Here is a 14,916-nt window from a genome sequence, read left to right as displayed (position 1 = left end):
TTCCCACTCCCCCTGCTTGTGTTCCCTCTCACGCTCTCTGTCAAATAAATAAAATCTTTAAAAAACAAAACAAAACAAAAGAATAATACCTTGGGGGGCGCCTGGGTGGCTCAGATGGTTAAGCATCTGCCTTCGGCTCGGGTCATGATTCCAGGGTCCTGGGATTGAGCCCCACGTCTGGCTCCTGGCTCAGCGGGGAGCCTGCTTCTTTCTCTGCCTCTCCCCCTGCTCGTGCTCTCTCTCTCTCTCTCTCTCTGTATCACTGTGTCTCGAGTGAATAAATAAAATCTTTAAGAAAAAAAAAAAAGAATAATACCTTGGGCTACTTTTTCTATTTAAAGTGATTTACAGTTGGCTAGAATGGCTACTTTTACATATCTAATTACTTTCTTCAACAATAAACCTTTCTTGAGCATTTTCTGTGCTTAGAGACCTGTTTTTCAAAGATGAATAACACTACATCTTTTGCAATTTGGGGAGGGGAGAACTATAAGCAGAATGTTTGAGTGGCAGTCTGTGACATGATGCTAGAATGCATAGGGTGTTGTGAGTACTGGAAGGAGGGGTCTTTAGCCCTGCATACTAAGAGACCAAAGGGGATTCTCTTGAGAAAGATGACATTTGGAGCAATAGACAGGAATTATACATGTAAGAAACAAGTAATAAAGGTTAAAGAAAGAAAAGAGCCTACAAAAGATGAGGGGAAAATAAACCACAGTTGGATAATGCAAGATATTTGCCAGGAGATCTGAATTAGTGGAGCAAAATATCAGAGGCAGGGAGGAACGGAAATGAATCCAGAAATAGAGGTCTGTGCTAGTTCATGGAAAGCAGTGTTTGACAATATGAAATACCCCTTTGTGGCTTGAATTCCATATCACTGGCTAAGAGAAACAGGTATATAGGCAACCTATGGGGAAAAGGGGAGGAAGTGTGTGTAAATTAGTGAATGAATACTTCAGTGCAAGGAGAGGTAGAATATTTCAAGAAAGGATCAAGTCTAGCCAAAAACAGAACAATAGAAATGGAGTCATGCCAAATTCCAAGCAGCAAGAGACTTTACACAGGGAATTTGTGGATAAATACTGGTACATAAATTAGTACATAAATAATATGCACACATGTATACACACACATACACACCTACAAACATACATGCGCACAGACATATATGTACATCTGTGTTTTAACAAAACAAAAACAAGAAGAATATTCTTACATGTTTAATTTTAATATGTGTATTATCTTGGTATTTCCATGCTAGAACAGATCATATAGATTACCTACAGAGATGGAATTTGTATAAAAAGGGTCCAAACATTATTACACTTTCTCAAAAGCATTGTGGTGATTTAAACAAAGAAACAAACAAGCAAAGGAGCAAGAAAAAAAAATACAATGCAAAACATGTGGCCCCAAATATATGTCATTTGTAATTTAACCAAACAAATAAAATCAGGATATTCACTTACCTATATCATACCGATGTGCCACTGTTTAGTCTTTTTGCAGACTTTATAACTTTCATTTTGGACATTTCAGAAATACCTCCCTAAATTATTTGCAGGCTTGCTCGTAAAGATCTGCACTACCTCTTTGAACTCCATTCTCTTCATCTCTATGTATATTTCAATACTTTGAACTTATTTCTTCTTCCCAGACCCTTAGGGATTGCAAAACTCTTTGAGGCTTAAAGTGATCGTGTTAAGGAGCTGGCAGGCAAGGAATGGTCTCAGTGATCCACTGTTTGTTCAGATTTCCCTTTTTAGCCACTAAGACAAAGAAACTGATTTTTTTCTTTTTCCTTTAACCAAGAAGTCCTAGAATTTGTGCTTCGGTAAAATTTTACAGTGATTTCTACATTTTCACATTGTCCATTCCATTTGTTATGGGCTGAATTGTGTCCTCCCAGAAAGAGCTGTTGAAGCCTGAACCCCTAGTACATCACAATGTGACCTTATTTGAAAATAAGCTCTTTGCAGAGATAATCAGGTGACAATGAATTCAGCAGGGTGGTCCAAAATCCAGTATAACTGGTGTCCTTATAAAAGGCAAATTTGGACACAGGCACACATAGGAAGAATGCAATGTGAAGGCAGAGGATTATAGTAATCCTTGGCATCTATAAGCCAAAGTTTGCCAAACATGGCTGGCAAAACAGCAAAAGCTAGGAATAGGCAGGACAGATTCTCCTTACAGACTTCAGAGGAAGCATGGCTTTGCCAAGACCTCAGTTTTGAACTTCTGGCTCCCAGAAGTATGAGATAATGAATTTCTGTTGTTTTGAGCCACCAAGTTTGCACTATTTTGTTATGGCAACCCTAGGAAACTAATACATGGTTAAAATATTAAAAAGAAAATATTAAAAGGCCAATTAACATAGGACTTTTGCATTTTAATTTTTCAAGCCAGAACCACCTAACTAATTAAATAAATAAATTCATCTAATTTTGTAAAAGCAAAGTTCAAGAGAAAATTAGGAGGAACATCCTTTCAGAATAAGAGAAAATCCTCTCGATTTAGCCACTTATAATTTATGTACAACAGTGTGTTTGTCCCTACCTTTCTTTACATCTCAGAGTACGGCAGAGTTCAACACCTGGCCCATGTTTCAACGACCTGCCCAGTAACCAGATGTGTCTGTGGACGTCTGGTACAGCTGGTAATAGAATGGATTTCTAGAATTTATTTTCTTGCTCAATCAATAATGCCATGCTCTCTGGGGCATTCCATGTAAATGGAATCCCAACTCTGGAGTTGTTGGGTTTAATTACTTTAGACCTTATTCAGAGACCAAGCCTGAAGAATATTGAGAAACCTGACTTCTTGCACAGACAAGCACCCTAGGCATTCATTGTCTTTGAAAGAGATTTTCTTATTTAAGTTCACCAGAAGCAGGATTCTGATCAAAACATCTGAGTTAAATTAAGTCCCTGTAATACTGATAACAAAGTTTCTAAAGTGTCCAAATTAGACACTGAAATCTTCTCTACAAGGCATTATTAGTGTGATCAGTCAAGATTCATTCTTGTCAAAAAAACAATATTCTCTTGGCTAGAAAAAAATGTCAACGTTGCAGAAAAAGGAAGCCCATTAGTGAAATGAAATCACCTTCCCTTCCTTTTTTTCTCAGACTCCCTCCCCCACTTCAGGGTATAGCTTTTCTCATTTATAAACTGAGAAGTTTTTCTAAATTTTAAATATATTCTGAGTTCCAGAGAAAGGAATGAGAAGTACAGGGCCTATGAACATGCATGAAACATAGGCCCTACCCACTGAAAATACCACAAAGAGATAATTTCTAAAGTTGTAACCAGGATTGAACTTCCATGACGGAGAAATTGTGTTGGTAACGATTTCATATTTGCACTTAAAAATATCAAAATGCATGTATCTATGGGCATTCCATGACAGGGCCATGATACAGTGGTTAAATGCAATTTGCATGGTCATATAAATGATTCTAAGAAAAATAATGTCTTAAGATCCCCTCAAGCTAATCCATCCTTTACTTTGAGCTTTCTACATTTCACTTTATTAGCCTACTGACAGAACATTAGGAAAAGTAACCATAGCAGAGAGCTACTGACAATGAAATCTCTGACATTTGGACAGGTCTTTGCTCACTGAAGGTCAAGTATTTGTTTTCTGAACAAAATCATCTTCTCCTTAACCAAGCAGGGGACCAGTATGGCTGTTAGCCTTTGTCTGGGAAGATGCCTGGGGGAAAATGATCTCATGTTGGCACATAAAGTGTAGATGAAAGAACCTATCAGGGGCACCTGGGTGGCTCAGTCATTTAAGCAGCTGCCTTTGGCTCAGTTCATGATCTCAGGGTCCTGGGATAGAGTCCCACATCGGGCTCCCTGCTCAGCAGAGAACCTGCTTCTGCCTCTGCCTCTGCCTCTGCCTGCCGCTCTGCTTACTTGTGCTCTCTATCTCTCTTGTCAAATAAATAAATAAAATCTTAAAAGAAAGAAAGAAAAAAAGAAAGAAAGAAAGAAAGAAAGAAAGAAAGAAAGAAAGAAAGAAAGAAAGAAAGAAAGAAAGAAAGAAAGAAAGAAAGAAAGAAAGAAAGAAAGAAAGAAAGAAAGAAAGAAAGAAAGAAAGAAAGAAAGAAAAAAAAAAAAAAAGAAAGAAGGAACCTATCAACAATGGCCCTATTGCTTAGATGGTGATAGATTATAAGCAAATTCTGCTTGGTAGCTTAGAGTTCTAGATTACACTCCCAGAGTCTATATCCGACATCCCATATTTATCACAGTCATTTCTCACGTGACTTTGCTTCTAACAGACTCACTTCACCTCCTATGCCTAAGGTTTCCTTGTGAATCCATGTTTTCTCACTGTTATTGTTAATACCATTCCAAGATTGGTATTATGTTTTCATATGGGGTTTCAATATTATGCAGTTTATCTATCAACTCAAAAGGCATGTGTTAAGCTCATGATAAGTGGGAGCCACTCTACTAATTGCTGAGACAAAGAACAAGGGGACCCAGCCCTCCCTTAACTATCTGTTGGGAGAGACAAGTCAAGGGATAAAGTTGATGGTGCGATTGAGTGTTACTCTGGGAAAGTGGGAGGACTAAGCCGATTTGAACAAGGTCCCAGCTAAGTGTCCTGAAAATTTGAATCCTGAAATGTGGGTAGGCATTAGTCAGGAGAAGATGCACTCGAAAGCATGGGGAAAAGAGTTTTCAAGGCAGAGAAAGTAGAATGTACAGAAATATTGAAGGTTGGAGCTTTGAAAAATGGCTATTCCTTTAATGTGCCTGTATGACTTCTCTGTGTTATATTTCCTACTTGATTTAAATCAGCAGATTTGGGCATGACCTGATTAATGAGATTCATGGGAATAAGGCTACCTCTAGTCGAATGAATTTATTTGTTGAATGAACTCATGCACATCCTTTGCTATTTGGCAAAGCAGAGACACTATGAGATTTAACGTGTATCTGCATTCAGCACCCTCATATACCCCATTCAGAGCGGGGTATTGATCTTGGGTGATTGGTGCTCCTGTTAAATTCCCTACCAGCCCAAATTTCAAGGAAAGAAATATAAAGGCATCATCCCTCAACTTATTTTCACCCATGTACAATCTACTGAGGGATTTGCACATGATCTTTTACTTTTTGATCTTTTAAAAGAAATAAAAATTATGATAAATATTATAACAAAACCCATATTCACCCAGAATTTTACAGCTATTAATATTCTGTTGCTTTTGCTTCTAGTTCCATACTGAGAAGAAATGTAATGTTTTGGATGTAGCTCTAGTCCTCTATAGCCACTGTCCCAGTCACATTCTGGGATCCCCCATAGAAAACTGTTGTGCGTTTGGTATGCGCCCTTCCTTCTGCTTCGGTTCACGTACTCTTAGATAAACATTTATGCATCCACAAATCATTTATAGATTGTGTTTGTGTGTGTGTAATTATTGTTAATTTTCTCTTATGGAGTATTTCAAGCATGTACAAAAATAGAATAATATAATGAAAACTCACATAGCCAGCACCTACCTTCAGTACTTTTCAACTCAGGACCAACCTTCATCAGTATCCTCACTCCCTTAGCTCTCAAATATCCTCAACTATTTTGAAGCAAATCATAGCCATATTATCTACACTACAATTATCACAACTGAAAATAAAAAACAATTATTAAAATATCCAATTTTATTTCCTCCTGATTACTTCTAATATTTATTATATACTTTGTTAGAATCAGGGTCCATTGAAGCCCCATTGTTTGGAATTAATTGCTATGTCTCTTAAATTCTTTAAAGTTATAGGTCTTCTTCCCATTATATTCTGGCTACTTATTTGTTTAAAAAAGCCTGACACGTGTTCTGTTGTTTCCTACAGTTTGGAATGTATTGATTTTATTAATGTGGAGACTTTTTTTAATTGAAGTATAGTTGACATATATTATTATATTAGTTTCAGGTGTACAACCCAGTGGTTCAACAATTATGTACATTATGCTGTGCTCAGTGCCCAGAGGTGTAGTCACCATACAGCGTTAATACGATCCTATTTCCCTATGCTGTACTTTTCATCCCCATAACTTATGTATTTTATAATTGGAAGTTTGTACCTCTTAAACCCCTTCACCTATTTCTCCTGCCCCCCCACTCCCCTCCCCTCTGACAACCACCAGTTTCTTCTCTGTATTTATGAATCTGTTTCTGTTTTTATTTATTTGTCCATTTGTTTTATTTTTTAGATTTCACATATATGTGAAACCATATGGTATTTGTCTTTCTCTGTCTGACTTATTTTTCTTAGCATAACACCCTCTAGGTCCATCAATATTGTTGCGAATGGCAAGATTTCATTCTTTTTTATAACTGAGTAATATTCCATTATATGTATATATGTGTGTATATGTATACATACCACATCTTCCTTATCCATTTGTCTATTGATGGAACTGAGGTTGCTTGCATATGTTGGCTATTATAAATAATGCTATAATAAACATAGGGGTGCATATATCTTTTCAAATTATTGTTTTCATTTTCTTTGGGTAAATAGCCAATAGTGGAATTATTGGATCATATGGTATTTCTATTTTTAATTTTTTGAGGAACCTCCATACTGTTTTCCACAGTGGATGCACCAGTTTACATTCTCACCAACAGTGCATGAGGGTTCCCCTTTCTCTATCCATGTAGAGGCTTTTACCATGTTCTTTTGTCCCTCTATTTCCTAAGAATGGGTAATTATATCTAGAGGCTTGATCAGATGCAGGTTTGTTATTTTGAGCATGACTTCCTTACAGGTGGTTTTGTACCTCTTCAAGATATGCCTGCTGTCTGGTCGTCTCTTTTTGTTCAGTAGCTATAATTGATGGCCATTTCCTAGACACATTATTTCTTTAGAAGGTGTAAAATGGTGCTCCCCTAATCGTTCCTTCTTACTTTATCTATTGACTATGCATGTATGATTTTCTTTTTTAGTGTCTGATGTCATATTGTAGATATTCTGATGCATTTTTTTTAAAGATTTTGTTTATTTATTTGACAGAGAGACAGCGAGAGCAGGAACACAAGCAGGGGGAGTGGGAGAGGGAGAAGCAGGCTTCATGCTGAGCAGGGAGCCCGATGCGGGGCTCGATCCCAGGACCCTGGGATCATGACCTGAGCTGAAGGCAGACGCTTAATGACTGAGCCACCCAGGCGCCCCCTGATGCATTTTATTTTATCTGCCGTTGCTGATAAAGAAATATTTAAGTGATTCCTTATAACATCTGTATGGTGTTCCATTTTATAGCTCTTCAACTATTTACCATTGGCTATTTAGGTTGTTTTAAAGTTTTTACTGATACAAACAAAACTGCAGGGAACTTCTGTGTAATAATCTTGTATTGCACATAAGCCAGAGTTTCTCCTGAGGATGAATGTTTAGATCTTATGTTCAGTTCATTTTCAGTTTTACAAGGTGATGCCAAGTTTCTATGCACTTTTCCCAAATCCTTGTCAATACAAAATATTGTCAGGCTGTTTTTGCTGTCTTCTTGTTATTTTATACTTTACTTCCAGAATAACTAATACATTTTATTTTTTATTGACCATTCAGATATTCTCCTCTACAAATTGCCTTTTAATATGCCTTGAACATTTTGGCTTTGATATGTTATCTTTTAGAAATCATAGTGATTTCTAGAGCTCCTCTGTGTAGCCAGAGTACATAATCTTTGATTGATTTGGATGTTGCAGACATTTTCTCCCCCCCACCACCCCCTTTGTGTGTGTGCGTGTGTGTGTGCGTGTGTGTGTATAAAGATACATTTTTTTCGGGCGCCTGGGTGGCTCAGTTGGTTAAGCGACTGCCTTCGGCTCAGGTCATGATCCTGGAGTCCCAGGATCGAGTCCCGCATTGGGCTCCCTGCTCGGCAGGGAGTCTGCTTCTCCCTCTGACCCTCCCCCCTCTCATGCTCTCTCTCTCTCATTCTCTCTCTCAAATAAATAAATAAAATCTTAAAAATAAAAGATACATTTTTTTCTTTTGCTGATGAAAGAAAATCTAACACAGTGTTTAAAAATGTGAAAATGATGGTATCAGACTATCCGAATTCACACCACAGCTCTAGAACTGCCTAGCTGTGAAACCCTAACCCAATTAACTTCAAGTCTCTGTACCTAAACATATTCATACATAACATGGGAGCAAAAAAAAGGATCTACTGCTGTTCCTTCTGCTTAATTTTGCTGTGAACTTAAAACTGCTATTAAAAAAAATAAAGTTTATTAAAAGGAGAAAACAAAAATGTCTCCCTTGTAGGGATACTGTGAAGACCTAAGGAGACATATGGGCCTTATAGACAGTGCCTTTTGCACATGTAAGTGCTCATTTAAAATTAGCTGTTGTTGGGGTGCCTGGGTGGCTTAGCCGGTTAAGCATCTGACTCTTGATTTCGGCTCAGGTCATGCTCTCAGGGTTGTGAGATCGAGCCCCATGTCAGGCTCTGCACTGGGCGTGGAGCCTGTTTAAGATTCTCTCTCTCCCTCTGCCCCTCTCCACTGCTCTCCCTCTTTCTCTCGAAAAAAAAAAAAATTAAAAAAAATTAGCTATTGTTATTTTTTTTCAACTATAAAATTTATTATAGTTAAATTTATTTTTTTCTTGGATGGTTTTGGATCACTTGGAACTTTTAAGGCATCTTTCTACTCTTTTTTTTTTTTTTTTCAGTTTTCTGCTTCTGGAAAGGAATGGTGATGTTTATTATCATTCTATAAACTAATAATAGAAGAAGAGCTTACCTTTATCGAGTGCTTTCTGTGTGACAGGCACAGTGCTGGGCTCTGTATACTTTATATAGTTCATTGTTCATAATAACCCAGCATGATTAACACTCCATTCAGAGGTAAAGACATAGAAGCTTAGAAAGATTAAAATAAAACAGCTGGCAAATAAGAGCAGCAACATTTTAGACTACATCTTAACTATTTGTTACTTCCTACTGGGGAAGGGGGGGGAAGAGGAAGGACTAGACTTGCTGTCATATATTATAGCTGCAAGAACCTGGAACTGGGATGTGGAGAATTGGTTTTATTGTCCATTTTCTACTACTGGTAGAAACACCTCTCGGCTTTAGTGGGCTTGTCAACAGAATGAGAAGGCAAAATATGATCACTCAGACTCTTTCCAGCTCTAAGAGGCTGTGGCTCTTTCTTTCTTTCTTTCTTTTTTTTCTCAAGATTTATTTATTTATTTGACAGCGAGAGAGGGAACAAAAGCAGGGGGAGTAGGAGAGGGAAAAGCAGGCTTTTTGCTGAGCAGGGAACCCGATGCGGGACTCAATCCAGGGACTCCAGGATCATGACCTGAGCCAAAGGCAGTCGCTTAACCAACTGAGCCACCCAGGCGCCCAAGGCTGTGGTTCTTAATAAAAGTTGCACCTATACAGATGATCTGTGCAGTGCTATTTAAAACTGTGACAACCTAAATATCCAACAACAGAGAATAAGCTAAGTAAATTGTGGTACAATTATTTAATGAAATAGATGCCACCATTTAATTGGTAAGTATGAAAACTATGTTTCAATGAAAGTATTCTTATGATATATTGTTAAATAAAAAAAATAAAGAGAAAATATTCTATATTATGCTTACAACTGTACAAATATGCGTTCAAAAATACAAAGATGTACAATTGTTGTGTAATAAAGAATTTGGCTATCTTTGTCCTCAGTTTTTAGATTTTAGGTAACCTCTAAAATCTTGGAATTTCCTGAGTGATGAGGGACTTTGTGAATCATGCCCACCTTGGATAACACGGGAGGTTATGCTAATGAGATGACTCAGGATGGAGGTCAGTCACCAGAAAGACTAACCATGTGATTAGAGGATTGGCCTTTGAGCAGGTAATACCGGTCTGGACCTCCAGGAAGGGGAGAAGGGGCTAGGGATTGAGTTCATTCACTTTGCCAATGATTCAGTCAGCCATGCATATGTATAGAAACCCCAATGGAAACTTCAGAGAGCAAGGTTTGGGCAAATTTCTTAGCTGTGACGGTTTTTGGAAGGGTGATGCATCCTAATTTCTTGGGGAAGGGACGTGGAAGCTCCATGTTCAGGATTCTACCAGACCTCACCCTCTGGGGCTCTTCATTTGGTTGGTCCTGATTTATATCCTTTATAATAAAACTGTAACCATAGGTATAGTGTTTTCTTGAGTCCTGTTAATCATTCTAGCAAGTTATCAAACCTGCAGGAGTCATGGTAACCCCCAAATTTGCAGCCAGTTTGTCAGAAGTGCAGGTGGCTTGGGGACTCCCAAATTTGTGACTCCATTCTGGGAACCTTCTGCGTTTAGATTGCTAAAAATGTTCTATATGTTTACTGGGATGGTGATAACATGGAAGTATGCATAGGTTAAAAAAATCGACTAATGATATACTTAAGATGTATACACTTTTTAATTTAAGTTATACGTCCATTTAAAAGATTAAAGAAAAAGGTCAACATTGCATATGTTTCAAATGAACAAATTTGTTGCAGGATTGGGATAATTAGGATTTTTTTTTAGTGTTTTCTAATGTGTGAATATAGGTAATATAAACTCAAATTTTGTTAATTCATAGTTGATGTAGTAAATCCACCTGGGCCTCAACCCAGTGTCACCTAATATTACAGAGTCACAAATGTCCAGGACAGTGGACATCACAAAGCTTAATGGTGGTACCAGAGGGAGATGGGGCGGCGGGGGGGGGGGGGGGGGCGTGCGGGGAGGGTCAGAGAAGGAGGTTGTGTATCTTAGCTGGCCCTGCCATGTATTGGTTGTGTGATAGTAGGCAAGGGGCAATGAGAGTTTCTCAGCAAGTTGATAGGATGGAAATGACGTTTATAAACATAAAAACACACAGTAAATTCCTGTGAGTGTAACCTTTAGAGTTATTGTTACTGGCAATTGTTACATCGAAATACCAGCTGGAATAGACCACCTTTATATTTCTGAACTTCTAAACTTCCTGGCATTTCAGTTTTTATTCTTTGATTTTAAAACTGAAAGCCACAATAATAATAGGAACAGAAAGAGAAGAAGTCTCTTAAGAGCAGGAAATGTAAACTCAGGGCTAACCCCATCCTCAGAAAATACCAGGGGCATCCTGGAGAAGGGACTCTTGAACTGGACCTGTCCCTTGTATACTCGTTTACAAATCAATTTAGCAGAATGCCCAGAGGGGAGGGGAGGGAAAAGCAAGACCTGAGATAGAAACGCAAAGATCCTTAAGCCTAAAATGAAGAAAAACATATTCATTTGGCTTTAAATAAGGCCATAGGCTGAGTTTGAAATTGAATTTTAGACTAGAGTTTGGGTAAGCATATCAATAGGTAGTGTATCATTCTTCACTTTTGTTTGTTTGGGGGGTTGGGTAATGTATTTAGAATATCCCACTTTAGAAATTAGATAAATATGTATTAAAATATCATGTAGATTTTACCATTTAATTTAGTTAATTCCATGCTGCATGAGTTAAGTGAAATGTATCTAAGCTCTTATGGATCTCATTTCTTTGTGTTACATTTTTAATTTAATGCCTTTACTTTCTTTTGAAGGCTTTCCATTTCATTCATATTTTTATGTTGTTTATATTACCGGATCATTATTTTCTAAACTGTATGCATTGAGCAAGGATGCTAAATTTAAAGACAAAGAAAACAAAAGTTTTGGTTATATTATTTTAGAAATTACTTATTCAAATCAGATATTTTTATTGCAGGTCATCTCAGAGAATTTAACATTTTAGTGTGTACTGTGAATGTCCAAGCTGTAGTATCGAGGTTTCTTGCAGTTTATTTGACCCAAGAACCTCTTTTTCTTACCTCCACACATTGGCATCTCTTGAGACTGATTTTGTGGAAAAATTCCTAATGATAATATGCATACATACAATAAGGTATTGTATGTACCTATTGTGGGAAAAACCAACACATATGACTTTCTTTTTAAACAAAATATTTGATTATAATGGCAAATAATGGTAGGTTTAGACAATGATCAAAGTGGCTGTGTGTGTGTCCCCTTGGTTGGTAATAGATGCATACCATGTGGTATCATTTAATTAACTATGTAACAATAGAACTGGTTATTATTTAGATTTTGCCCCTTCATGATTCTTTGTTGTAAATGGTTTTACTTATAGATGCATGTATTAGAGAGGTGAATATGATTCATGCTCATTAATAAAGGCATTAAACTTATCATTTCATTGTACTGAATTTCTAAAATGATAAAGATAATTACTTTTTTGGTGTAACTATAGTTTGTGAAATCCATCTTTGAAATATAATTCAGTTAAGTGGGTTTTTTTTTTTTAATTATACTGGGAAATAAAATTGTCTCTGAAGAATACACTACTTTGCATTTTGAAATTTGATTTTATACTCACAGTGATCAGAACATCATTCAATTCAAATAAAAGAATTAAATCTAGAGAATATGCCACATTTGCATCAAGTGTCTAGTTCCAAAACACCTCCTACACAAATTTGGATTGAATGTGGTCACTGCTTTCCCAGTGTTCCTGAAAGACCAAAATAATATGCTGCTCACTGATATATGATAAAAATTCAGCGCTATTCATTTTCAGAGAACATCTTTAATATAGACATATAATTTATTTCTATTTTATAGTGTCATTATAAGAGGACTTCAGTATTCCTAAATGGATTATAGACATAATTCACCTTATCCCTAAATAGAAATAGGCCCCATTTATGCACGAACAGATGCAGTAACATATGATGAAGCAGCTACCTCTAAGTCCGTGACCTCTTTCTGCTTTTAATTTTTCTTTAGCTGTTGGCTAAAAGGCAGATTATCTCCGAGTGTTCTCTATGATTGTTGTCAGAGAAGCATTGTGATGGCACGTTAAACAAGTATAAAAGTGATCCTAGGAAACAGAAAGAAGGCTATTGAAGTAGCCCAGATTCACACATTTGTGTGGCTCTTGGCTTTCTCAAGCTCTGTGCATTTTTCATTTGGGCTTCTAAAGAAACGGAGGTGATTCCCTTTATATGAACTTCAAGAAAGGGTAAAAATATAGTGACAGAAAGCACACCAGTGATTTCAGAGGTAGGGGGTGGGAGTCAGGTGTTGAGAGGGGCAGGAGAAAACTTTTCCAGAAAATGGAAATGTTTTGTGTAATAATACTACTGTATGTATTTGCCAAATCTCATCAAATTCTACACCTACCATTGCTAAATTTTATTATATGTAAATTGTACCTAAATAAAACTGCTTAAAAAGAAAGTATGATATGATAAAAAAAAAAAAGTATGATAAAATTCACTAGTAAGAAGAAAGGGGATCCTCGAATTTATTAATACCTGGAAATGACCAGAAAAATCATGGGATAGCTGAGTTTCCTCCAGAATTTGGGAAAGGATTAACATCAGATAAAAAAATGTAAAGTGATGATGGAAGATAAAAATGACTACACCCATGAGTTCTTCTTGATCATTGTAACTGTTTAATATATAAACCACCTAGCCTAGTGCTTAGCACATAGAAGACAATAAATGCTGAATGCTATTATTTTTATTGTGCATTAGGAGTGCCTAGACAGCCTAATAGGAATTATGACTAAATAGACAGAAGCTTCCTCCTACCTACTATGAAGACAGCCTGTGAATGAACTGGTTCTGGTAACCTGAAATACACAAAAGGAGGTGGAATTTATCAATGACTTGTTTAGGATAATTAATAAACTATAATGTATCAAAGAAGCTGAATATTAAAGTATTTCACAGACACATTCTTAGCTTTTTGTGTGTGTGTCAAATTATTTCTGAGTTATCTAAACCCATTGTGAGGACTCTCAGAAGAACTTTATATCTGATGAGAGTTAAGAGTTCTGAAGTTTGCAGGCATTCAACAGAAGTCATAGCCATATGTGTAACATTTGATTTATTTTGAAATGTTTCTTGGCCATGTGAGATATTAGTAGTGTGCCAACAATGATTATAGGAGGTTGAGGCTCAAGTTAACTCTGATCTTCACATGTGCTGTAATAGAGAAATATAATAGCCAACATTTATTGACTTCTTAATGTGCTTAGCACTGACTGTGCTAGGTAAATTTCACAAATTACCACTTTTGAACATCATCACCACCTTAGGAGACACAGATGAGCAAAGAGGTTGCACCAGTATTAAGAAGCAGATCAAAATTTTTATCTGACTCCAACAGTTGAGAACCCCTGATGTGGATGGTAGGACAAAGCTGGTGAGTTTTATCAGAGCCGGATTGCTGACATTATGTCTTTGGTGTCCCTGCACCTATCCTGGGAATATGGGATGGAGAGAGATAACTGGTCTGGTCCAGACTCTCTGAACCTCAAATAATAAGTCCATAGGATAGCAGTCTATAGTAAATGGTCAATAAATGATTTTTGAATGAATAGATTTTTGATTGCATTTGAATTCTTAGAAAGCAGAATTTGGGGGCGCCTGGGTGCCTCAGTTGGTTAAGCAACTGCCTTCAGCTCAGGTCATGATCCTGGAGTCCCTGGATCAAGTCCCGCATCGGGCTCCCTGCTCGGCTGGGAGTCTGCTTCGTCCTCTGACCCTATCCCCTCTCATGTGTTCTTTCTCTCTCATTCTCTCTCTCTCAAATAAATAAAATCTTAAAAAAAAAAAAAAAAAGAAAAGAAAAGAAAGCAGGATTTGTATACTATATTCTTAACATAGAAAAGATACCAAACGTAGCCTAAGGTTAATGTTGGATTATGGTGCATAATTTATTTTCAGAACTGCTCATCTGACCAAGTCTATTTACAAGTCCATTTTGGGGCAATGGCATAGACACACTTCTGTGTAAGATTGCTGGCATTTGCAATAACTTGAGTTTTGATAAACCTTTAATTATATTTGAGGATTATCAAATTGAGACAATTGTTGA

At 37.0% G+C, this 14,916-nt stretch overlaps 1 protein-coding gene across 3 annotated transcripts in view; it reads left to right on the top strand.

Annotated features, from left to right (window-relative positions):
• ZNF385D (zinc finger protein 385D) overlaps positions 1-14,916 on the top strand; it is a 933,228-nt gene that overhangs the window by 794,354 nt on the left and 123,958 nt on the right. The gene's annotated exons all lie outside the window — the stretch shown is intronic.

This window comes from Mirounga angustirostris, unplaced genomic scaffold (assembly GCF_029215605.1).
Source record: "Mirounga angustirostris isolate CCGP_5_RB_7025 unplaced genomic scaffold, mMirAng1.0.hap1 SCAF_1, whole genome shotgun sequence".
NCBI classification, from domain to species: Eukaryota; Metazoa; Chordata; class Mammalia; order Carnivora; family Phocidae; genus Mirounga; species Mirounga angustirostris.
The sequence above is the reverse complement of the archived record's forward strand: the minus strand, read 5'-3'. Positions and strand labels throughout refer to the sequence as shown.